Here is a 27,277-nt window from a genome sequence, read left to right on the forward strand (position 1 = left end):
GTTCGTTTGCACTTGAAGATGAATTTGGTGATTGTACTAAACCTATAACTGATATATAAAAAGTTCTTGAAGCAAGGATACTAAAAGGATATAATGTAGGTTTTAGGCCTGTGATAGTTACTTGCCTAGTAGACTCTGTAATTAATGAATCAAGATTTAATTTTAATTGTGAGCTCTACTGATTGCAGTGTAGGCGTATCATGAAAAGATGAAATATGTATAGAATACACTGTCGAAGTGTATGAGCCTGTGATTGCTGCTTTGTGCTGATGGGCCGCACTGGGAGCAATGTCTCTTGCCTACTACATCATCTGCAATCGCGACTGTATCTGAATTTTGAGCCCTGCTGACCGCAGTGTAGGCTAGAAGTAGTGGTGAGCAAGAGCCCACAGCCACATGCATAGGTTGGTGGCCACACCGGCCTGCGTAGTTTAGGTTCAGTGGCACTACGTGTCGCCGGTCTTCCATATGCAAATATGCGTCACTAATCGAAGGGAGTCTGGTGCTGTGGTTGCTGCCATGAAGTTGGGGTCACTGCCATTCAGGACTCAAGACACAGTTCCACATGTGGGATTGGCTAGTGTTGAAGAAGGTTAGTGGCACCACGTGTCACGCCTTGTGTTGTACAGGGTTAGTGGCACCATGTGTCGCCGGCCTTGCATATGGAAATATGCCTAAGTGATCAAAGGGAGTCTGGTAATGTGGTCGCTGCCACGGACTTGGGGTCACTGCCATTCAGGCATCAGGACACAGTTACACATGTGGGAATCGGCTTGTGTTGAACAGGGCTTAGTGGCACCATGTGTCGCCGGTTTCAGTTGAACAGGGTTAGTGGCACCACGTGTCGCAGCTTGTGTTGAACAGGGTTAGTGGCACCACGTGTCGCGGCTTGTTTTGAACAGGGTTAGTGGTACCACGTGACGCCGGCTTGTGTTGAACAGGGTTAGTGGCACCATGTGTTGCGGCTTGTGTTGAATTCTGCTTCAAGAAGGTGACGTGGCGATAACTTGTGGTGCAGTGAGTTAGAAGTTCCTTTGGCGCTGAGCATGTACGTACCCTGCGATGATCTGTGGTTCAGGGGGGGCCACACCCAGACCAATGTCTTTTGTCTATTGAATTCTGCCTCAATTCGATTTACGAGTGATAGTATGCCTCACTGCTGACCTAAAACTGTTCACTCTTCCTTGCGATGACTTATGGTGCACTGAGTTAGTGGTACCTTTGGCGCTCAGCGTGTATGTATCCTGCGGTGATGAGTGGACCGGGGGGCCGTACTTGGACCAATGTATTTTGTCTATTGAATTCTGCCTCAATAAGGCCACGTGGCATTGACTTGGGGTGCACTAAGTTAGTGGCACCTGAAGCACTCAGCATGTGCACCCTGTGATGATGCGTGGTCCGAGAGGGCCACACTGGGAGCAATGTATCTTGCTTACTGGACTGCGTCATCTGCAATCGCTACTCCATGTGAATTGTGACGCCTGCTGTCCGCAGTGTAGATCAAAGGCAGTAGTCTGTACAGCCATAAGTCTGCGGTGCTGTGCCGCTGGGTTCTCAGGGGGCCTGTGTCGAGGAGAGCCACGCTCATGGTGGCAGCCTCGTGGCAATGTGAGGCCCGCCGCTCTGGCACAGTCGTTGGTCTTCACAGTTCACAAATGAACCACGCCCAGAACCCCGGCCTATTGATTCACACTCCTATGCTGAAGTGGCGTACGTTGGACCAGCCCACTCCAGTTACCCTTATGCCTACAGGGGGGACGATACAGCTACATGACTGAGATCATCCCTAGTGTTTGACATAACATGGTTGGGTCCACTGTGCACAACACTACAAGCACCAGTAGTATTTGTTCAGATGGAGAGATGTGTGTTCTGCATACTGCACATCACCGCTCCACTTTGCATTGTGTGCATTGTTATTCACGGGTGAATTGCTTCCTACACATATAGTTTATTCACACCTGTCCCAATATTTAGCTATTGTGTGGCTGAGGGGCCATGCCGTTTTTGGAAAGTTTGCTGTCTTGTTCTGCGCTACTTCGGTGGTAGACGGGGATTCCTGGGGTGGTGGTGGGTGTTGTGGCGTTCTTGGGTGTCGGAGCTGCTTGATCAGTAGGTCAATGACATGTGTTGGTCTTCAGATGTGGCTCTTGCCTGGGCTCCCTTTCATACTGTATGCAGTTGTCTAATATTTAAAAAACAAGAAGACATTATATAGATTAAACAAATAAAAAAATTACAAAAACTATTTTTAGGATATTAAAGTTACAAAATATCCAAAAAAACATCAAAATTACTGAGAAAAACATAGGCTTTATGAATATTATAATTAGAAATTAGTATTTAAATAACCTTTGAAATTCTCAAAAAAACATAGGTCTCAGGAACATTAAAATTAGAAATTAGTATTTAAAAAAATATTCAAATTTACTGAAAAAACTATTGCCACATTTCCCAACATTGAGCTATTATATGGCTGAGGGACCATGCCATTTTTGGAGGGTTCGCTGTTCTGTTCTGCACTGCCTTGGTGGTAGTAGGGAGAGGGGTGGTATGGGGGGAGGTCCTGAGGGTTGTGGCCATGGGTGTTTTGTCCTTCTTGGGTGTCGTAAAAAACTATAGGTTAAATGAACATTATAAGTAGATGTTAGCATTAAAAAAACATTGAAATTTACTGAAAAAAACATAGGTTTTAGGCACGTTATAGATAGAAATTAGCATTTAAAAAACCTTTGAAATTCACTGAAAAAAACATGGGTTTCAGGCACGTTATAGTTAGAAATTAGCATTTAAAAAACCTTTGAAATTCACTGAAAAAACCATAGGTTTCAGGCACGTTATAGTTAGAAATTAGCATTTAAAAAACCTTAGAAATTCACAGAAAAAAACATAGGTTTCAGGGACGTTATAGTAAGTTGGACATTTCACTCATACAAAACCATAGAAATTCCACTGTTATAGTTAGTTCAGCTAACTATAGCTTGCGCCCCTGCAATGCACTGCTGATGACGTCACATATTACATAATTCGTGACAAGGTCAGTGACATCGCTGATGACATCACTGATGACATCTCAAATGACATCACTGATGACATCATTCATGTGACAATCTGATGCACTTCCTCAAACACTAATATAACCTTTGATACACTCACTGTAAAATACAGACTACCATTTTCAATACCATTGACACACTAATACCAGTTACTACATACCTACTCAGTGATTCCTAGGTCTACACACACATCTACCCATTCACCCATACAATCACTCATACATGCAGTCACTGATCAATAGAACACTATCAAATGCACTCATACACCTATATAGACATTGTCACACCAGCACTCATCCTAGTCAGTTATGTACTCATCCTAGTCACTCATGCAAAGAATCAATCACAGTTCCATTTACTCACCTACACAATTATACACACAGCAACTCATTTATTCATACAGATAGTAATGCATACTTAGTCTCTTATATAATCACTAATACAAGCATACACTCATACATACAGCCACTCTCGCAATCACTGACTCTCACGTATAGTCATTTCTATACACCAATTTTCACATACACTGCCTTTTATATATGTACTTAGCTGAACATATGCACTGAGACATCAATTCACTCACCAAGATGCCCATACACACACTTACTCACCCATACGACTGTTTCCACATGTACTCTTAAACTCATACACCCTGTCAATCAACAACTCACACATCTATGCACAGAGTCACACCCCCCACCCAACCACAGACACACCCAGTCTTCTATACAAATACGCAGGCAACTAATCAATAACCAATATAGACATTCATGTAGCTACTGACCAACTGATGCAGCCGCTTACACAACAACAGACAGAGTGATATAGACATTCACACACTTTAGACACTAACCCATGTATTCAGTAAGATACATTTAATCATTCACCTAAACAGTCAGTCACACACCTATTAAATCCTCTATCCAGACACGTATACATCCATTAATTCTTCAATGCAGCTTGGTATATGTATAATACATATTTAAATTTTAAAGAAAACCACATTCACTAGATGATGTCATCAGTGATGTCACTGACTTTGTCATGAATGATGTAATATGTGACGTCATCAGCAGTGCATTGCAGGGGCGAGAGTTATAGATAGCTGAACTAACTATAACGGTGGAATTTCTATGGTTTTGTATGAGTGAAATGTCCAACTAACTATAACGTCCCTGAAACCTATTGTTTTTTCAGTAAATAAATATATATATTCGGGCTTAAAATGTTGACCATGTTTCCAGAGGAAAAGTGAAAAAGTGTTTTTTGACTTTCCTAAATCTGTGAGGCCGTTTGACGAATCTTCACAAAATTTGACCAAAAAAGTGCCCCGATTATTCTAGCTGTGCATGGATAATCTGTCAAGCAGGGACTGAGAGAAAGGGGAGCACAAAAAAACTATTTTTCCTATGTTAATTCCCTTAGGGTTTTGAACACGACTACAGCCTGAGGTTCTGAATGGAATTACACCAAATTTAGCAGGAAGGTAGCTCTTGGTCCACAGAGAGTTCTTTTTGTTATTTGGTTTAAATCCATTCAGTAGTTTTAGAGTTATTAAAAGAGAACCAAATTTGTATATATATAGGGACGCAGATCCTCTGAGGATTCGCCAATTCCATGCTCAAATTTGATTGCTGTCAACACGTCAACCAGGAAGTGTTGGCCGCAACCTTGGGATTCGACTTCAGCTGCGTCCCACAAAAAAACATTTAAAAAAGGGAAAGGGGCACAGTAGGAATACCCTGACCTCCAAACTGTGGCACTGAAGTTCCCCCTGTGAACCCGAGAGGACCCAAAAATATTTTTGTCATAGGAATGAGACAAAGCTGTAAATCTGCAGACTTTAAAAAAAAATAAGCGTGGTATCATGGTATCCAGTGCTACTTTAAATTATATGCCCTGGGTGGGCCAGAATGCGGGGGACAGTGGGCTTTTTTAAAAAAAAGGAGGGGGGCACTGGGCCCCCTCCTTGGGCTCAATTATGCCACAGGGACCACCACTTCCATGGGGTTTCATTTTATTAACGCAGGGAGGCTGCTTGGACCCCCCCTAAGCTCCAGGCACCACCATCTTCCTGGAGCTATAAATACATTGACTAGGGGGGCCAGGCAGACTCTCCCCATAATACGGGACCACAACCTTCTGGGGGCTATTAATAAATTACCAATGGGGGCCAGATGGACTCTCCCACTCCGGGGATAACAACCTCCCCAGGGCTATAAATAAATTGACAAAGGGGTCATTCTCTGACCCTGGGATCACCACTTCCCCAGGTCAGCCTGTACAAACAGAAATCGGGGGGCCATGCAGTCCCCCCTGGAGCCATACATGCCCCTGGGGACCACCAGGACTGGCTCCTGCTAAGTTCCTGGGTACCCTCCCTGAGTGCAGCATCAATGACAGCTCCCGCCGGAGGCGTGGAGCCAGTTGGGAGATTGAAAGCCTTGAGGCTCACCCCGCAGTCCCAGGTAAAAAAGCATAAAGAAGCAAAATTAACATCAGAAACAAGGAGAAAGAGGCAGAATAAAGGTCAGAAATTAGCAGAAAGAAGCAGAATAAAGGTCAGCAATAAGAAAAAAGAAGCAAAATAAGGGTTAGCAACGAACAGAAAGAGGCAAAATAAAGGTGAGAAATGAGCAAAAGAGGCAAAATTAAGGTCAGCAGTGAGCAGAAAGAGGTGAAATAAAGGTGAGAAATGAGCAGTATGAGGCAAAATAATGATCAGCAATGAGCGGAAGGAGGCAAAAAAAATGTGAGAAACAAGCAGAGAGAGGCAGAATAAAGGTCAGAAATGAGCAGCAAATGGCAAAATACAGGTGAAAAACAGGCAAAAAGAGGCAAAATAAAGGTCAGGAAGGAGCAGAAAGAGGGAAAATAAAGGTGAGAAATGAGCTGAAAGAGGCAGAATAAATGTCATAAACGAGCAGTAAGAGGCAGAATAAAGGTCAGAAACCAGCAGAAAGAGGCAAAATAAATGTCAGGAGAGAACAGAAAGAGGCAATATAATGGGCAGAATGAGCAGAAAGAGGCAAATAATAGGTCCGAAAGAAGCAGCAGAATGAAAAATAGAGGCCAGAAATGAGCAGCAAGAGGCAGATTAAAGGTCTGGACTTAGCAGAAAGCTGCTAAATAACAGACAGAAAAAGGCAAATTAGAGGGTAGGAGTGAGAAGAGGCAGAAAACGAGAGGAAAATAAGCAGAGGAGGCAAAGAACTGAAGGCAGCAGAGGATATCTGACTTCAGGCAAGCTGTACAGTAGGACCATCACATGGGGAGCTGGCACAAGGACCTTCTCCTGTGTGCCCCCCCCCAAGTATTTCTTACTCCCTACTCCCTGACAAACCCACTCATACACTCATGTACCCACTCACAGACCCACTCATAACCCACTCACAGACCCACTCAGAGACTCATGCACCCACTCACAGATCCATTGAAGCACACATTCACCTACTCACTGACCCACTGAGAGTCTCACACAAACACTCACAGACCCACTCAAAGACTTACATTCACTCCCACACACACACTCATTCATCCACTTTCAGACCCATTCAAATGCTCACAAACGCATTTATAGACCCACTGAGACACTCATGTACCCACTCACAGATCCCCTTAGACACTCTCGCACCTACTTACAGACCCACTCATATATTTTTGTACACTCTCACAGATCCACTCATTCACCCATGCACAGATACCCTCAAATATTCTTGCACACTCCCACAGACCCACTCAGACACTCATCCACCAACTTACAGACACACTCAGACATTCATGTTCCCAATCACGACCCACTCAGAGACCCATACATCCACTCACAAACCCACTTAGAGATTCACACAAACAATCACTGATCTACTCAGGCACTCATGCACCTACTCACTCACCCACTTAGAGACTCATCCATCCACTCACAGGCCTTCGCAGACACTCATGTACCCATTCCCAGACACATCAAAGACTCACTCACCAACTCACACACCCACTCAAACACTCATGCAACCAATCCCAGACTCACTCAGACACTCACACATCCAGTCACTGACCCACTCAGAGACTCATGCACTGACAGACCCACTCAGAGATTCAAGTACACACCCACAGACATGCTTCTACACCCACTCACTGACCCACTTAGACACTTACGCACCCACTCACAGATCTACTCAGATATTCACGTGCCCACTGACAGACCCACACAGACACTCTAACACCCACTCACAGACTTACTGAGATACTCATCCACTCGCACACTCAGGGCTTCCTGTATGAAAAGTATTGCATCGCTGTGGAAAAACAGCGATGCAACACTTTTCAGTGCGCCCTCCTTGGACACCATGGATGTGCCATATTTACTGTATGACGCTCCATGTCGCAAAGATTGACAGATACGTCAGGAATCCTGATGTATCTGTCAGTGGAAAAATGGCACATTGCTATGGTGTGTCTAGAAACAGACGCAAATCCAGCAATGTGTCAAAGGCCTGCATCACCCCTTACGCCAGTTTAGGCATAATGATTTGATGGAATGAGGCCATAGAATTGTTGCAGTGAAATCTCATAGATTTCACTGCGACACTTCTATGAGACTTTTCTGTGCCAGAACACCCACCCGCACACGTTATACCCGTCACAGGTATTATGAAGCGCAGGGGTTTACAAAGTGACGCATCTGCCTAGATGTGTCACTTTGTAAATATGGCACAGTGTGGCACCGTTTTTATGTCACCGCAGTATCACAAAATGTCACATTTAGGCCCTCACTGTTAAAGGTTAGTGGGTACATTTAGGAAATAAAATTTAAAGAAACCCTAGAAATTCACTTAAAAAACAAAAGTTACAGCGATGTTATAGCTAGGAAATATAATTAAAAAAACCTTTGAAATTTACTGAAAAAACTAAAGGTAACAGAGACAATTGTAGTTAGGCTCAGATTTGACTCGTACAAAATGAGTGAAATTCAGCAGTTATAGTTACCTGACCTAACTATACCTTACGTCCCCACAATGCACTACTTATGACCTCACATATTACATCATGGGATGTCACCAGTGATGGCATCAGTGATGTCATTTGAGATGTCATCAGTGATGTCATGAGTGATGTTAATGACGATGTCATCAGTGATGGAATATGTGAGATCATAAGCAATGCATTGCAGGGGCATCAGTTATAGTTAGCTCAGCTAACTATAACTGTTGAAAAGGTTTTGTAAGAGTGAAATGCTACAAATTAAGCGGGTGTATCGAATAAATACCACTATCTCTGCTGAGTAAGATGGCAAGAAACATAGGGAAGAGTCAATGTTAAGTGTCTTTCCTTGAGACGAGATACCCTTATACCGTAATGGTTGACAGTATGTGTTCGTCCTGTATCGGTGATACCGTTTTTCCGGCTGTTGGGAATGTAATAACAGACAATCACTGAGTGAAAATAAACCTTAGTCATTTAGTATGGAGCGTCAAAGGATAGGTTTACGCTAATATCTGAAATTCTACTCGAACAGCACATTGCGCTGCTGGAAGATTTATCGGCCCCCTGGGTGGTATGACAAACGGTGCCCAAAGAACTGTGCAAACGCCAAAGATCCTAAGGTATGATACCTTGTTTTTCCCATGAGGACAAAAAATGAACTTGCTAAGAATTTGTAGATGCTCACCCTCGTTTGAATTTTTTTTGTAGGGGATGAGAGTAGGTGAGCTACTAATATAGGACAAGCTCCGATACTTAAAGCTTCCCAGTGATGATAAATAATAAGGTATAAAACTAACTGCAGTTCAATAACAACACAAGCAAATATATAATAGACAACATCATGTAATAAAATGTTCTTATTTTTCCCCCCCTGTCACAAATAGGTGGCAGTTCCGCAGTTTACAGATTGCGTCTATCTGAATCAGAATATATTTCGACTTTTTATATAGAACATAATTAAAATCTACAAATTTACAAAAGGTAACAAATGGAACTGAATGGCAATTAAAATGGTGAGCTACTTTAAAACTGGGAATTGATTACAAGGGGGCAAGACATGTATATAGAAACCAGTAATAGGTTTGTGAATGAGTAATGAGCATTGCAGCTAAGGCACCAGACTAGAAAGTAGGGGGTTAGCATTTATTCCATTAATTCAATAGGTGGAACAAGAAATGATAGTGAAGCATTGTCTGAAGAAATTGTTTATATATTACATTCCATTAATTCAATAGGTGGAACAAGAAATGATAGCGAAGCAGTTGCTGAATGAGTTGTTCATATATTACATTGATTACAGTAGGTGATCTTATAAAGTATACAAATGTTGGTATTTTAGAAATTACAAGACTCACAGTATGGGACTTGATTAAGTTCCCAAATGTTTGATTTTTATGAGACTGCTTGTATCAATAACTTAATCAGTAGGAATTGATATATAGTATGCGATAGGTGTAAAGATGGGAAATTAGGCCCAATCGAGTTGAATTGATGATATTGTATATATATTTATATTTATGCAGGATTATTAAGAATAAGGAAACAATATATAGAGAAAACTCTATGAATCAGTTTGTCTTGGAAAAGATGGCATTATTCAGAAAGATCCATCGAAACGTATTGACGCTACTTTGATGACCTAATCTCTATGGGAATGTGATCTTGTCATTGTACAATTATAAGTTCAACCAGATCACAAATCCACTGTTATAGATAATATGTACCGACAAAGACTAACGATAGGCGTCTTAATTTGTGTTTTCTCTTTTGTGTGTATGTATTTTCATGTTTTGTAAAAACTTGTCATAGATGTTAAAGCAAAAGAATGTGTTTTTAAATTTATGATATGTAGCAGGATTGTTCGTATAATTCATTGACATTTTTTTGTGATGTTAATTAAAAAAACATTTGTAAACATTTTAATTAATTCATATGTTAGAATTTAATGGAAATAGCTCACTATAGTTGATAGATTTTAACCTAAGAGGTGTAAGTTTGACCTAATGTTTTCTGTCTGGTACTTATACTCAAGGTATACTTTATTTAATTCTGTTCCAAGGGAACCCACATTTTATGTGTTAAGAGTGAAATGTCAGCCTAAATATAATGTCCCTGTTACCTTTGTTTTTTTCAGTGAATAACTGGTGTGCGACTTGATCAACCTGATCATCGGGGGTGCACGTTAAACACCTGCACCCGTGCATATTCACATCCAGCTACTTCAATTGCCAATAACAACAGAACGGCACTCTGACAATGCTTCAAATTGTGCCTATTTTAAATTGCAATATTTACAGTGCACTTAGCAGATCACCACAATGGCATCAGACATGTTTGGGCTTATTCAGCCCTTTTCATGACACTTGCGCACAGTCAACGCTTCCTTTAAACGTTCATTTGGTAAACACAGAGGGATGACTGCATATTCTGTCTTTATATGTTGTCCATGTGTTCTGCTTTGGTTTTTCCTCCTGATAGAACCTGCTCCACAGAGCCTTTTTAACCCAAACCAGAACGTTACCCCCTCCCTAGGGCCTTTTTACACCTAAATAACCACATATATATGTACCACCTAAGGACAGGGAATTCCTATTATATATTTATATCTCGCGACCTCAGTCAGGCCCAGAATCTCCTACCTATTAGGCAGCGACACACAAAGTCTCGCGACCTCAGTCAGGTCCAGAATCTCCTACCTATTAGGCAGCGACACACAAAGTCTCGCGACCTCAGTCAGGTCCAGAATCTCCTACCTATTAGGCAGCGACACACAAAGTCTCGCGACCTCAGTCAGGTCCAGAATCTCCTACCTATTAGGCAGCGACACACAAAGTCTCGCGACCTCAGTCAGGTCCAGAATCTCCTACCTATTAGGCAGCGACACACAAAGTCTCGCGACCTCAGTCAGGTCCAGAATCTCCTACCTATTAGGCAGCGACACACAAAGTCTCGCGACCTCAGTCAGGTCCAGGATCTCCTACCTATTAGGCAGCGACACACAAAGTCTCGCGACCTCAGTCAGGTCCAGAATCTCCTACCTATTCGGCAGCGACACACAAAGTCTCGCGACCTCAGTCAGGTCCAGAATCTCCTACCTATTAGGCAGCGACACACAAAGTCTCGCGACCTCAGTCAGGTCCAGAATCTCCTACCTATTAGGCAGCGACACACAAAGTCTCGCGACCTCAGTCAGGTCCAGGATCTCCTACCTATTAGGCAGCGACACACAAAGTCTCGCGACCTCAGTCAGGTCCAGAATCTCCTACCTATTAGGCAGCGACACACAAAGTCTCGCGACCTCAGTCAGGTCCAGAATCTCCTACCTATTAGGCAGCGACACACAAAGTCTCGCGACCTCAGTCAGGTCCAGAATCTCCTACCTATTAGGCAGCGACACACAAAGTCTCGCGACCTCAGTCAGGTCCAGAATCTCCTACCTATTAGGCAGCGACACACAAAGTCTCGCGACCTCAGTCAGGTCCAGGATCTCCTACCTATTAGGCAGCGACACACAAAGTCTCGCGACCTCAGTCAGGTCCAGAATCTCCTACCTATTCGGCAGCGACACACAAAGTCTCGCGACCTCAGTCAGGTCCAGAATCTCCTACCTATTAGGCAGCGACACACAAAGTCTCGCGACCTCAGTCAGGTCCAGAATCTCCTACCTATTAGGCAGCGACACACAAAGTCTCGCGACCTCAGTCAGGTCCAGGATCTCCTACCTATTAGGCAGCGACACACAAAGTCTCGCGACCTCAGTCAGGTCCAGAATCTCCTACCTATTCGGCAGCCTTAGCACGAGCTCATCCTATTATTACCGCTCTACACGACAGGGGAATTGGGATTACTATATATATCAGATCACACAAAGACTATTAGTTGAGCACAACCTGTTCTCTTAGTTCGAGGGGCTTGTTTTCCCCCTCATCCAGTTACCACTTACCTGACCAGGATTAACATCTGTTCATTTTAAGGCAACTCTGACTAAAGAATAGGCTATCCTCCTATACAAAAGTACACAACACATGCTAACGTACAACAAGCTAAATACTTTATTTAAATGCCACATGCACATTCGCAGAATACATTATGTATATAGACAACCTGCAAGGAAAGTGAAAGGTTAAGTTGTATACTCTAATAGTAAAGGGTTAACGTCACCTGATTATATTCTGCCTGTACTCAAAGGTCATCTAGGTTCCCTTCCCGTCTGCGCCTTGGCTTCGCCTGGAAGTCACACCTCTGCAGTCACAGATCCACTCCCTTCTCTCTTTCTCCTAGTCACTGGAACCTCCTCCATCAGCTATTCTCTCCTCTTTAGATTCAGGCTCATCATCTGTCTTCCCTGGAACAAGTAGCAGCTTTTACTGCTAACGGCCAGATGCCGCCTACGGTCTAGAAGCAAGTGCCAGTCTCTGCCTCAGACTTTCACTAATATAGATGTGCATTCTCTCATGGAAATTTCCAGCTCGAAACCTGCCGCCCACCAAATTCCTGTACCTCCCCGTGCCAAGGACACGTTCCCAGCCGGCCGGCCTGTTGTAGTGTCTTCGGCATGAAGGAGAATACAATCCTTCGATAAGGGCCGGCCTGAACCGGTTCTCTCCAAGCGAATAACACCTCCTAACTAAAACACTGCCTATGACCTAGAAACTTCCCAAGCTGCCAGAGCAGGAGGAAAGATGGAGTCTCTCCCGTTTAAGGCCTACCAGGCCTGAATTCAACACAGCTCTATGAAATACCCTCACTATAGGGCAAGTTATTCTCAAGGCTAACGGATCTATCCCCTAGGATATGTATGCAAACCCTGATCTATGGGGAAGAACACAGGATCATGTTGAAGTGCCTAATAAATAGGCTCTATACACTACTCTAACCCTTAGACTTGAATGGAAAGAGACTGAAGTCACATCAGGCCTCCCTTAACACGGGAAGGCCGGGAAAATCGGGCAGTACATTCCACCCTTGACTTCAGTCTATTATACATTCAATAAACATGACTAACATCGGTGGAGGAATAATATCTCTCCCGTTCAAGGCCTACCAGGCCTGAATTCAACACAGCTCTATGAAATACCCTCACTATAGGGCAAGTTATTCTCAAGGCTAACAAATCTATCCCCTAGGATATGTATGCAAACCCTGATCTATGGGGAAGAACACAGGATCATGTTGAAGTGAATGATATCTCTCCCGTTTAAGGCCTACCAGGCCTGAATTCAGCTCCATGAAATACCCTTACTACAGAACAGATTACCCCTAATGCTAACGAATCTATCCCCTAGGCTATGTGTGTAGGCCCTGAGCTAAGGGTAGGAGCACAGGATTGTGTCACAAGTGTCTAATAGATAGGCCCTATTCACTACTCCAGTCCTTAGACTCGGATGGAAAGAGACTGAAGTCATATGGATCGCCCTGCAACACCGGAAGGCCGGGAAAATCGAGCAGTACATTCCACCCTTGACTTCAGTCTATTATAAACAAAACGAACTGATCTATGTCTAGTACCAAGTGTGCAGAATTGAAGCATTGAAGGAATACACGTGAATAAAGCAACAGATAGAAATCAAAATGCCGATAATAATCAGAATACCTAACAATCGTGTCCATGTTTAAGCAAAAGATAATCAATGGCTGCTCTATTTTGCAAAATGGCTCTACGTTCACCCTGGGCGTCTAATAGTAAGTCGGATAAGACTGTAGAAGTATGATTAATAGATTTGACCATCCAGCAGGCCATTTTCTAAATAGATTTGGCATTATAGACTGCCAAAGCAGAAACACCAATAATTCTCATCCACACAACTTTACACCCACAGAGAAATTTGAAGCAAGGTAGAGTCAAAAGGCAGAATCACATTAGACCACGTCAAAGCCAATAGGTCAAAATCATAATTCACCTAACCCAAATAACATTATACGCTAAATCCCTCAGTATACAACATTGAGCACATGTGTGCACCACCACCCACAAGACTGCACCTCAACATACCATACCTTCTATTCTTGGAAAGACTATTTCACTAAAAGGCAGAACACACTTAGGTCAGTACAGAATGGTGGTGGTTGAGGGTCACCATAGAGTGTCAGACCACAAGTGGCTGATTCACAACATAGCACCCCATGACCCTTGATCATCACCATTCACATATGTCAAAAACAAAATCCAGCAAATAGCAACTGTATTACATAACCAAAAAGCAAAATGATCATTAAAGTACTGCATATCGTAATTAAAAGCAAAAACCATTGAAAACCACATGTCTAAATTAAAAGTCACAACTACTAAAAAGCACATGTGGAAACAGCAACTCATATCTTGAAGCTGCTACACAAAAATACATAGTTCAAAACAAAGCATGACTTAAAAAGCAGCAAAAACTTATCAAAGGTATGTGATGATCACTGTAGAGCAAATAAAGTTCGCATTCTCCAAACACATGTAGTAGCCATGATTCAGGTGCAGCTAGAAATAGCTCATAGACATCCGGATACATGTTGAATGGATACAAAAAATAAATCAAGCAAGCTCTTGAAAGCTCCTAATGCTTCTAATAATTAAACTGGATACTCCATTGTCAAACTCAGACATAGTAGCAACAGCTACAAGTTATTACTGTTCACCAACTCAGAAAATATTTACTCTGTGCGCTGCAAAGCGTCTCTATTGATCTCCATCCCTAATAAAAAAAAAACAGTCCTTCAGTATGAAAAAACACACCGCCTTCATGCAAATAATGGTGGCCGCACGTGAAGGAAACAGTTCTACACTTTGCTGATCCCATTTCGCTGTGAAAGAAGCAGGCCATCATGCTCTCCGGTACACATTAGCAGCTGTATCTTCTTGATAAGGGAGGACCCCGTCCAGTCTGGATAGCCACCGGCATCAGCCGCCACCGTCTCGTATTACTCCAGGCTTGGGGGGGGGAAGGGAAGGGGAGGGGAGAGGGAGGGCCCCACTCACACGGGAGAAGGGAGTCCCACTCATACGCGGAGAACTGGGCGAATCTGAAAAAGAAACAAGCATCACTTTTCTTGCAAAGAACAGTTTTCAAAAGTACAATATTTCAATTTCTGTCTATATAGGTCCCCTCCAGCTCTGGGGAATCGTGTAATAATACTACTAACGCTTTAGCCTCTAAAGTCTTGATAAAAATCCCTCTGTTTCAATACACAGCAAGAAGGGCTGGGGCAGTCTCCTTCTCTCACTTCGCTCACTGCACCCCTCACAGGTGCTGCCCCCCTTCACAAATCTCCGCGGACACTAAATGGCCTCTTGCCAAATATAACAAGCAGAGGCTCCTCCGGCTGTCTGTAGCTCACACCTTATCTCCTTCAAGGTCGGAGAGAACCGCACGCCTGCCAACTTTCTCGGACTGTCTGCAACTCGCCTCATGGGGGGGGGGAACCTGCGCCTGTGCAAACCTCCCAGACAGTTATGTCCAGGAAGCAGTCCCTACCTATGGAGGAGAGGAGCTGAGATGAGACGACCCCTCCCGTAGGAATTCCTTCTCGGACTTCACAGAAAGCCTGAGCCCTGCCTAGCGTTGCTGGATGATCTCATTGCAAGACTCCCAAACAGCAATCTGAAAGACGCTGTGAAATGACCCACTCCCAGAACAACTCTTTACAGATCTGAGAGGAAAAATAGCTGTAACCACTCCTTACCTCCAGCAAGACTGCACATTCCTTAATCTGAAAATGCTCTCCCATAGGCAAATCACATTGCCTCTAACCCTGTTGTGTTCAGTATTTGTTGGGGCGCAAAAGCACAATATGAGTCCAGCATCTGAAATTAAAAGCGACCTATTAATTCCCTGCACTTTCCTGTAACTAAAAAGGGCACATTGCTCTAGAAGTATCTTACGAAATAAATGTTCATGTTAATGAAGTGGCCACATATTAGACTTATTGTACACAATCAGCTGGTCACATCCAAAATCACATTGTTGCAATTCTCTTTGAAAGCAAAATATATCATACAGTGTCATGTGTAATTTATGTCCGCAACCGGTGATCGTGAAGCCTACAACAGTAGTCTGTTTTCTTTCATGCACATTCCATGCAGGCTGAGAAAGCACCGTAGAGGAATTAATTAAAACCGCCTGTGTAGCTCATAGCCTGCCTGCATGCTCTGTTACACTTATCACACCTGAATCATTTCGACATGGCAAAGGGAACAACTTCACAGCCTGGTACACGTTTAATTTTGTCATCAAAGATATATTAGCAAACTGGGCATCAACCAGCTCTGTTCACAACTCACCACGTTCTTATTGCAAATGCCCACATGTGTAATGCATGGTAACCAACACATGAAAATAACACCGCTGTCTCTCTCCAAAATGCCATCAATCACCTGTTGAATAACACCCTTCCTTGCAACTACGGAGACTGGAATTTCAAGGGAGTCCCACGTTTCAGAGCCATGCTCTGAGATTTTACATGCACTTTACAACTGAAAACAGTAGATATACATTCCTTAACTAACACTTGAAAGGGAACCTGCCCTCTCTGCCTCACGTAGCAAGCTATTTATAAGCACTCTTTATAAGACACGCTGAAACATACACATACCAATTCTAAATCAGCACAATGAGCTCACTTCACGAGCCAGCACATCATACTGTCTTCCCCCATTCAAATAAATCAAGTGAAGTTCAACAGTCTGCTTCCAATTACTCAGCCCACTCCCTGGCAAGGGCTTCACAAGGCATTGAATCCCAGCCGGGAATATCAACGGGCAACTTAAAAGTATATTTACAGTGTTTAGAACAGATCATGAAAAAAAAAAAGAGAAGTAGAGAAAGGAAAGAAAGAAGAAGAAACGCTAGACACACCAGTATATCACAAAGAAAATACAAACAAAGTCACGCACACGCTGGCAGCAAACACGGGACAACACAACGCACACAGAATACGTAAACGGTTCACGACGCCAAATGTTCTGCTTTGGTTTTTCCTCCTGATAGAACCTGCTCCACAGAGCCTTTTTAACCCAAACCAGAACGTTACCCCCTCCCTAGGGCCTTTTTACACCTAAATAACCACATATATATGTACCACCTAAGGACAGGGAATTCCTATTATATATTTATATCTCGCGACCTCAGTCAGGCCCAGAATCTCCTACCTATTAGGCAGCGACACACAAAGTCTCGCGACCTCAGTCAGGTCCAGAATCTCCTACCTATTAGGCAACGACACACAAAGTCTCGCGACCTCAGTCAGGTCCAGAATCTCCTACCTATTAGGCAGCGACACACAAAGTCTCGCGACCTCAGTCAGGTCCAGAATCTCCTACCTATTAGGCAGCGACACACAAAGTCTCGCGACCTCAGTCAGGTCCAGAATCTCCTACCTATTAGGCAGCGACACACAAAGTCTCGCGACCTCAGTCAGGTCCAGAATCTCCTACCTATTAGGCAGCGACACACAAAGTCTCGCGACCTCAGTCAGGTCCAGGATCTCCTACCTATTAGGCAGCGACACACAAAGTCTCGCGACCTCAGTCAGGTCCAGAATCTCCTACCTATTCGGCAGCGACACACAAAGTCTCGCGACCTCAGTCAGGTCCAGGATCTCCTACCTATTAGGCAGCGACACACAAAGTCTCGCGACCTCAGTCAGGTCCAGAATCTCCTACCTATTAGGCAGCGACACACAAAGTCTCGCGACCTCAGTCAGGTCCAGAATCTCCTACCTATTAGGCAGCGACACACAAAGTCTCGCGACCTCAGTCAGGTCCAGAATCTCCTACCTATTAGGCAGCGACACACAAAGTCTCGCGACCTCAGTCAGGTCCAGAATCTCCTACCTATTAGGCAGCGACACACAAAGTCTCGCGACCTCAGTCAGGTCCAGGATCTCCTACCTATTAGGCAGCGACACACAAAGTCTCGCGACCTCAGTCAGGTCCAGAATCTCCTACCTATTCGGCAGCGACACACAAAGTCTCGCGACCTCAGTCAGGTCCAGAATCTCCTACCTATTAGGCAGCGACACACAAAGTCTCGCGACCTCAGTCAGGTCCAGAATCTCCTACCTATTAGGCAGCGACACACAAAGTCTCGCGACCTCAGTCAGGTCCAGGATCTCCTACCTATTAGGCAGCGACACACAAAGTCTCGCGACCTCAGTCAGGTCCAGAATCTCCTACCTATTCGGCAGCCTTAGCACGAGCTCATCCTATTATTACCGCTCTACACGACAGGGGAATTGGGATTACTATATATATCAGATCACACAAAGACTATTAGTTGAGCACAACCTGTTCTCTTAGTTCGAGGGGCTTGTTTTCCCCCTCATCCAGTTACCACTTACCTGACCAGGATTAACATCTGTTCATTTTAAGGCAACTCTGACTAAAGAATAGGCTATCCTCCTATACAAAAGTACACAACACATGCTAACGTACAACAAGCTAAATACTTTATTTAAATGCCACATGCACATTCGCAGAATACATTATGTATATAGACAACCTGCAAGGAAAGTGAAAGGTTAAGTTGTATACTCTAATAGTAAAGGGTTAACGTCACCTGATTATATTCTGCCTGTACTCAAAGGTCATCTAGGTTCCCTTCCCGTCTGCGCCTTGGCTTCGCCTGGAAGTCACACCTCTGCAGTCACAGATCCACTCCCTTCTCTCTTTCTCCTAGTCACTGGAACCTCCTCCATCAGCTATTCTCTCCTCTTTAGATTCAGGCTCATCATCTGTCTTGCCTGGAACAAGTAGCAGCTTTTACTGCTAACGGCCAGATGCCGCCTACGGTCTAGAAGCAAGTGCCAGTCTCTGCCTCAGACTTTCACTAATATAGATGTGCATTCTCTCATGGAAATTTCCAGCTCGAAACCTGCCGCCCACCAAATTCCTGTACCTCCCCGTGCCAAGGACACGTTCCCAGCCGGCCGGCCTGTTGTAGTGTCTTCGGCATGAAGGAGAATACAATCCTTCGATAAGGGCCGGCCTGAACCGGTTCTCTCCAAGCGAATAACACCTCCTAACTAAAACACTGCCTATGACCTAGAAACTTCCCAAGCTGCCAGAGCAGGAGGAAAGATGGAGTCTCTCCCGTTTAAGGCCTACCAGGCCTGAATTCAACACAGCTCTATGAAATACCCTCACTATAGGGCAAGTTATTCTCAAGGCTAACGGATCTATCCCCTAGGATATGTATGCAAACCCTGATCTATGGGGAAGAACACAGGATCATGTTGAAGTGCCTAATAAATAGGCTCTATACACTACTCTAACCCTTAGACTTGAATGGAAAGAGACTGAAGTCACATCAGGCCTCCCTTAACACGGGAAGGCCGGGAAAATCGGGCAGTACATTCCACCCTTGACTTCAGTCTATTATACATTCAATAAACATGACTAACATCGGTGGAGGAATAATATCTCTCCCGTTCAAGGCCTACCAGGCCTGAATTCAACACAGCTCTATGAAATACCCTCACTATAGGGCAAGTTATTCTCAAGGCTAACGAATCTATCCCCTAGGATATGTATGCAAACCCTGATCTATGGGGAAGAACACAGGATCATGTTGAAGTGAATGATATCTCTCCCGTTTAAGGCCTACCAGGCCTGAATTCAGCTCCATGAAATACCCTTACTACAGAACAGATTACCCCTAATGCTAACGAATCTATCCCCTAGGCTATGTGTGTAGGCCCTGAGCTAAGGGTAGGAGCACAGGATTGTGTCACAAGTGTCTAATAGATAGGCCCTATTCACTACTCCAGTCCTTAGACTCGGATGGAAAGAGACTGAAGTCATATGGATCGCCCTGCAACACCGGAAGGCCGGGAAAATCGAGCAGTACACCATGTTAGAAAAGTAAAAATACATATATGCTTGTTTGAAAATGTATCTAACTCCCACATTGCAGCTTATATAATACTTTGCATGTTATTCAAACTACACAAAAAGTACCTTTTTCTCCTGACAATTGGCCCCATTGGGCACATCATTATCATTCCAAAGACGCCATCATTTCACATTTCATTAAAGGCTTTAAACATCAAAATTAATTCAACATCATTAATCATGATTCCAGTAACTCATTCATGCCCCAATGGGCCAACATCTTCGTAACTGATGTACAGCTAATTCAACAATCTGTAATTTGTTTTGAAATAACCATATATTTGTGGGCTTGTCTAAAAATAGTTATAAAAAAATAAAGATATCCTAGCTCTTCTGCCTTTTAATGATGGTACCTATCTATTGCAGATTGCACCTTCTGCATGCATTCCTGTAAATAAATTGACAAAAATAGCCATCAGTGTTTACTTTAAGTGAAAAGGCAATAGCGTTGTCTGTGCAATTATTAAAACTAAATTATTGAAAACATTTAAAACAACTGGGGCAAAGACTCGGCATGATTACAATGCTTTCTAAGTATGTATACATTTCCTCATCAGTATTCAACCCAAAAAGCTTCTCTGTCCCTATTCTCAGGATGTATTTGCATTCAATTTGCAGTAGTCTCTATTCCCTATTTCCCCCACACGGGGAATCTTTTACACTGTCCACTACACTGTATGTTAGGAAACTGAGATCATTTCTGTGGCAATCTGTGCAGTGTCTCGCTACAGGATGGGTGTCATGACAATTTTTTATAGCTCGCAAATGCTGTAAAATTCTGTTATGTACTTGGAGTTTAGAGCTGCCAATGTATTTATTTGGGCATGAACATTTTAACATGCAAATTGCATATTCCATTCTGCAGTTAAGTGCTTGTCTGATCAAAATCCTTTCCCTAATACCACATACTACACTTTCTGTAACCTCCCTTGGGTTTCAACCAACTCTGTTTGTTGGATGCTTGGTTTCTTACTAAAGTGTATTTCATAGATTGTGATCTCTTATATGTAACCCTTGGTGTAGGGCTGATTTCCTGGCCTACTGCTAGGTCTTGTCATGTTACATGCCAGTGTTTGTGTAAGGCCTGCTATACCTTACTGTGTTGTTTGTTATATGAAGTGTTACATTTAAGTTCACTGTCAATCTTTGATTTGTGTGTCTGTTGTTTGAACAGTAATCCAGCTCTACGCTGTGTACCACTCTAGTTCTTGCTTAGTTAAGTATTTTCTTTCTCTAGCCCCTTCCTCTCAATCTCTGTATCATGTTTTCCAGTATTTCATAAAAAGCTTGTTCTGAACTACCTATTCTTTTTGCCTTCAGGAGCTCACCATACGGTATGTTGCTTTTCAGTGCTGCAGGATTGCATCTATTGTAGTGTTGCCTGCTGTCTCCTTTCTGTACACTATTGAATTGAGGTGTGTATCTACTACTTTTAATCTAAAATAGACAAATGAACCAGACAGTGGAATCCTATGGGCCACAGCTCCTAACTCGCTATCCCCATGTTATGTGGATATATTCTGGAACTACCCAGATACTTGTCTGCACACTGTAAAACACCCACTGTCACAATGTAACCCCTATACAGGAACCTCTCAGGTCAAACAAACGCAAGGGTGCACCACTGCCTAGAGAACAAAACAAGAATATTGGATCCGCGTCCGCACATATATTCTTCCAAATTCTTCCTTTATTGTTGTAATACAAAAACACGGTCAAGGAGATCAGAAACAGCCGACGTGTTTCGTCCTTGCAAAGGACTTCTTCAGGGCGAGATGAGTCTTTACACTTTGTACTGTGAAAAGCAATTCAAAAAGTGAAGGTAACCGAATATACGGTGCAATTTCAGCAGAATTTTTTATGCAATTGCATGTTAACTTATTGAGTGGAAAAAACAATTCTAATAGACCAAGGGGTCGGAGCCCTTAATAATAGCGATTAGGTTGGCGACTTCTATATATTTAGTTTGAAGTTCAATCAACACATTATCTAATAAATAAAAAGGTCATTCCATGGTAAAATAATCCATGGTCCAAAGCGAGTTGGTTTGGCACAATCACCACAACCGGCCAGAATCAGCGGGTTTCCGGGCTCCTAGCGTCACTTCGTCACGGGTGTCAGGACGGAATAGTCTAACATCTAGGAATTCTATGCTGCTGTCACTGATCCAGCTAGTAAAAAACACATTGAGTACATTGATGTTAATTTGCCTGACAAATTTTTCTTCTGACTTCTGACTGCCTTTCCAAAGTAGGAAAAGTTTGTCGGTATATCTTGTCCATATAACAACATGAGAAGACCATTCTTGTAATTCCACCTTTTGGCACACAATGATCCTCCGATCAGCCTATATGCAGATTCGCATAACTGGGGGTGTTCCTTAAATCTAGACAACCTAGACGAGGAACTAGCTACTCACCTACAGGATGACTAGTGCCACTTTTCCCATATTTGTTTAATTTTGGACATGTCTCTCATTATTCTAACTGCCAGATTTTTTTACCTGTATTGACAAATGAGACTTTTTTTAAAACTTATTTCTGTCTTGGCACCCCTAAGTGAATTTACATGTTTTTATGTCACCTGTATATATGCACACATGCTTTCCATATACTCACATGTTTATTATATGTTTCTTTCACAGGAGGAAAGGAAGGGACCCACCGTATGCTGACGGACACTTCATGGGTTCCCAACCCTTATCTTCCCCATCTCCTGGTGTGCACTTTGTCGAAGAGAAGAGTCTCTGCTCCTTCAATTTTTCACGGTTTCTATTGTGGTAACATGGACCTCTTCTCACTTCTCTTTGCCACTTGGCTGAAATGGTAATTTTACATTGTGCATTGGTGGTGCCAGCCTCTTTCATGGTCTTACAATTTTGTTCCGTACAGTACAGGTTCCTGAGTATCCTTTAGCCACTTGGTGAGTACAGTACCTGTTTTTTCTCCGGCTGCATAACAACAACATCTTGCTCCCATTGAATTTGGACCCACATTTAAAGGTGTGAACATAGACACACTTATGTCGCTATATCCTATGTCATGCTTGACATTCCGTAACTTATGCATCTCATTACAGATGCAGGGTCAAACACTGCATGCCGGTCTGGGTCCTTGGCATTAGTATGTAAATCGGGGACCCCCGGACTCACATTTCCTGAGCACCTTACCTATAATTTCCAATATTTGTCTTGTTTTAAAGTGCCGCGTTTGGAACACAGTACTGTATGGGCTTTTTATTCTGCATGGGCTGTTCATATGTATGGGGCATCAGTGCTGTAATCATATACTTCACGTTTCCTGTAGGGCCTGTAACACATTTTAAGATGGCTGTCGCCTTTACATTGGTTTGAAGGAACTAAGTAAGAGTAGTCCTTATCATGTGTCTCCTCACCTTTATGTAATGCACTTTCAAACAGTTTCATGTTGTGTGATCAAGGCAGTGTTTCTGCCGAAATGCGTAGTAACTGAAATAAACACGCTGCGCAAGCATATCTTCTTCTGAGTGTGCGCCTTATTGGACTTTCGCTTGGGATATTTATATAAGGCTGAATTGAACATTATTTGGAAGGTGCAGAAATAGTTTTATTACGAACTGTTGGTGTTTATTTTGGACTACTGATCCCACAATGCTATTGTGCTATCATGTGTTGCCTCACCTGTTGGCAATAAAAAGATATTGGTGACCTAAACAGTAGCCCTTCGCTTTTGAATCTGCTGCCGCTTTTGCCTGTGAACAAGGACGTATGATCATCTGAAACGCGTAAGGCTGATGTAATTGTACCCGTGAAGCTGCTGAATGAGCTGCAGCCTTGATATGAAAAATACTGATGAAGAGTGCGTCCTGAAGCTTTGGACACTATGTGGAACTGTATATATATATATATATTAACAGAAAAAACCATAGGTTTCAGGCACGTTATAGTTAGGAATTAGCATTTAAAAAACCTCAGAAATTCACTGAAAAAACCATAGGTTTCAGGGGTGTTATAGTTAGCTGGACTTTTCACTTGTACAAAACCATTGAAATTCCCCCGTTATAGTTAGTTCAGCTAACTATAACTCGCGCGCCCGCAATGCACTGCTGATGACGTCACATATTACATCACTCATGACATGGTCAGTGACATCACTCATGACATCACTGATGACATCTCAAATGACATCACTGATGACATCACTGATGACATCATCCAGTGAATGTGTGTTATTCTGAAAATTAAATATGTTTTATATATGTATATCTCAAGGTCGATGGAAGAATAAATGGGTATATAAGTGTCTAAATGGATGATTTGTTTTTGAAAAATTGATTGTGTAACTGACTGATTAAGTGTATCATAGTGAATACATGGCTTAGTGAGTAATGTTTAAATATGTAAATATCTGTATCAGTCTCTCACTTTGTGTATAAGTGGCTGCATGGGTTGGTGAGTAGCTACATGGGTGTCTATATAGGTTATTAGTTGGTTTTTTGAGTATCAGTCTGAGTGTCTGCATGGTTCGGTGGGGGTATTACGTAGTGCATAGGTGCATGAATGAGTGACTCACTGTTTGTATGTGTTGAACACAGTATGTGTGCAGGACTGTATGGGTGGATGAGTGTGTGTATGGGTGTGTTAGTGAGTGAATGACTGTCTCAATAGTGTCTTTATGAGTAACTACATATGTTTTAAACTAGTATATGTGACTATTGGTGTATATATGTGAGTATATGTGAGAGTGAGAGATTGAAAGAGTTCCTGTATGAATAAGTATGTGTTTCTATAAGTGATTGTTTAAAAGACTAAGTATGTGTAAGTTTCCGTAGAAGTAAGTGTGGTGGTGTGTGTATAACTGTATATGCAAGTAAATGTATGTTTGATTCTTTATTAGCATGAGTGACTATGTGTGTGAGTAACTATGGATGAGTGGCATTGTGTAACAGGATGTATAGGTGTATGAGTACATATGATGAGTGAGTACATGTATGAGTGACTGTATTGGACTGTTGGTGAATGAGTGGATGTGTATGTGGATCTTAGAATTACTGAAGAGGTTGTTGTAACTGGTATTGGTATGTCCATTGTTTTGAAAATTTTAGTCTCTATTTTTGAATGTGTGTATCAAAGGTTATATTAGGGTGAGAGGAGGTCTGCCACTCTATCACAAGGATGATGTCATCAGTGATGTCATCAGTGATGTCATTTGAGATGTCATCAGTGATGTCATGAGTGATGTCACTGACCATGTCATGAGTGATGTAATATGTGACGTCATCAGCAGTGCATTGCGGGCGCGCGAGTTATAGTTAGCTGAACTAACTATAACGGGGGAATTTCAATGGTTTTGTACAAGTGAAAAGTCCAGCTAACTATAACACCCCTGAAACCTATGGTTTTTTCAGTGAATTTCTGAGGTTTTTTAAATGCTAATTCCTAACTATAACGTGCCTGAAACCTATGGTTTTTTCTGTTAATTTCAAAGGTTTTTTAAATGCTAATTTCTAACTATGCCTACAGAGATAGGACATGTGAAGAAAGAAGAAAAAATGCACAGAAAGAAACAAAAGAAGTGCAGAAAGAAGCAACAGAAGTCCTCAAATATGAAGATAAGTGCAGGAAGAAGGATAACGTGCAGAAAGAACAAAAAGAAGAGCAGAAAGAAGCCTTGTTGCAAAATCATCCTGTACCCTCAACTTTTTCAGACGGATACTGGTGGTAACTGAGTCTGACTAACCAGTCCTAGAGCCAGTGCTATGTTAAAAGACACTTAGAATACAGTGAAAACACCTACATACACTAGGGAACATTATGCGTTGGGGTCCCCCTGTGATTAGCCTTACCTCCTCTATAAGCCCCTAGTATATAATAGGGCATGGGGATTAAAACTACCTCTTAAAACAGGCCACAGGGCGTTTTTGCACACGTTAACTCAGGCCCCGTCCCCTCCTTTCACCATTGTGTAAACACGCCCTGTGTCCGTTTTTAGTTGGGAGATTAAGTTCATTTGAGTCCTGAGGGTCCCTAGGGTCCAACTAGCCCACTAGGTACCTCCAGTAAGTGCCACAGAGCTGCGTTGCAGAGAGGTGTAAAAAGTGGCACGGCCTGGACCACCTCTCTGCAATGCAGCTCAGTGGCGCTTACTGGAAGCACTTGGTGGGCTAGTTAGCCCCCAGGGGCCCTCAGTATTGAAGGGAAATTATATCCCCAATTTAAAACGTGCCATGGTGCGTGTTTGCACACGTCACCTCAGGCCCCGTCCCCTCCCTTCACCACTGTGTAAACGCACCCTGTGGCTGTTCTAAGTTGAGAGATTAAGTCCCCTTGAATCCTAAGGGTCCCTAGGGTCACACTAGACCACTAGGTACCTCCAGTAAGCGCCACAGAGCTGCGTTGCAGAGAGGTGTAAAAAGGGGCTTGGCCTCAGAACACCTGTCTGCAGCGCAGCTCCCTGGCGCATACTGGAGATGCCTGTTGGGGGCGCGTTTGCAGAGTGCTGCATGGAGGGGGCATGGCCTCCGGCACGATGCCAGTCTTTTATTTATTTTATTTTTTTAAGAAGGGGGGCTGTGTGGTTCCCCTTCTTATTCTAATTTATTGGCCCTGATGACCCCATCCCCCAGGGCCTGTCTCCTAATTATATTTTTTTGACCCCAATCCCCAGGGCCGGCCACTGTTTTTTATTATTTTTAAAAAATATATATTTATAGACACACCTAGGACATGCTGGACAAACCGTACGTACCTATCACCATGACGATTTGCGTGATATTCATTAAAAGGCGACTATGCATGCAATTAATCCACGTGGAATGTATTTACACCACTAGTGAAGCTCTGACATGTCTGATGCTCTACCGTGCCTATTCCCGGTAGACACCCTTGTCGTTTATTTATACAAACATGGGTAGCTATTGACGGGCACATTTAATACACATGCACACCAAGCCATTCAAAGGGGATTCGACAAAAATTCGACCAAAACTATGCAAGAAACGCCCTCACAGTTAATAAAACACACATCCACTGCCGGATGTGTAATACTTTTTATTTTACTCTCTGGAAAGGGGACGAACATCACTTGCGAGTCACAGCGCGCTCCTGACAGAGCCCAATGCTGTGTTACACCCACCATTGCCTGCCGAGTGCCACACACCTCTGTATTGTATTCCACTAGCTAGTGCATATGCTATGACACTCTCTAGCCCATGTGCACTGTAACACCACCCCGTGAAAATGTCATGCCACACTTGTCTTCGCACGGGTTATATTGCCCCATCTAACGTGCCTTCCTCGATGCCTATGTTATAACGCACAGTGCTATGCCATACACATTACAATTTGGGATCCATATCTTTGTCACAGTGCATATGCAACGTTACACTC

This window comes from Triturus cristatus, chromosome 9 (assembly GCF_964204655.1).
Source record: "Triturus cristatus chromosome 9, aTriCri1.1, whole genome shotgun sequence".
Lineage (NCBI taxonomy): Eukaryota > Metazoa > Chordata > Amphibia > Caudata > Salamandridae > Triturus > Triturus cristatus.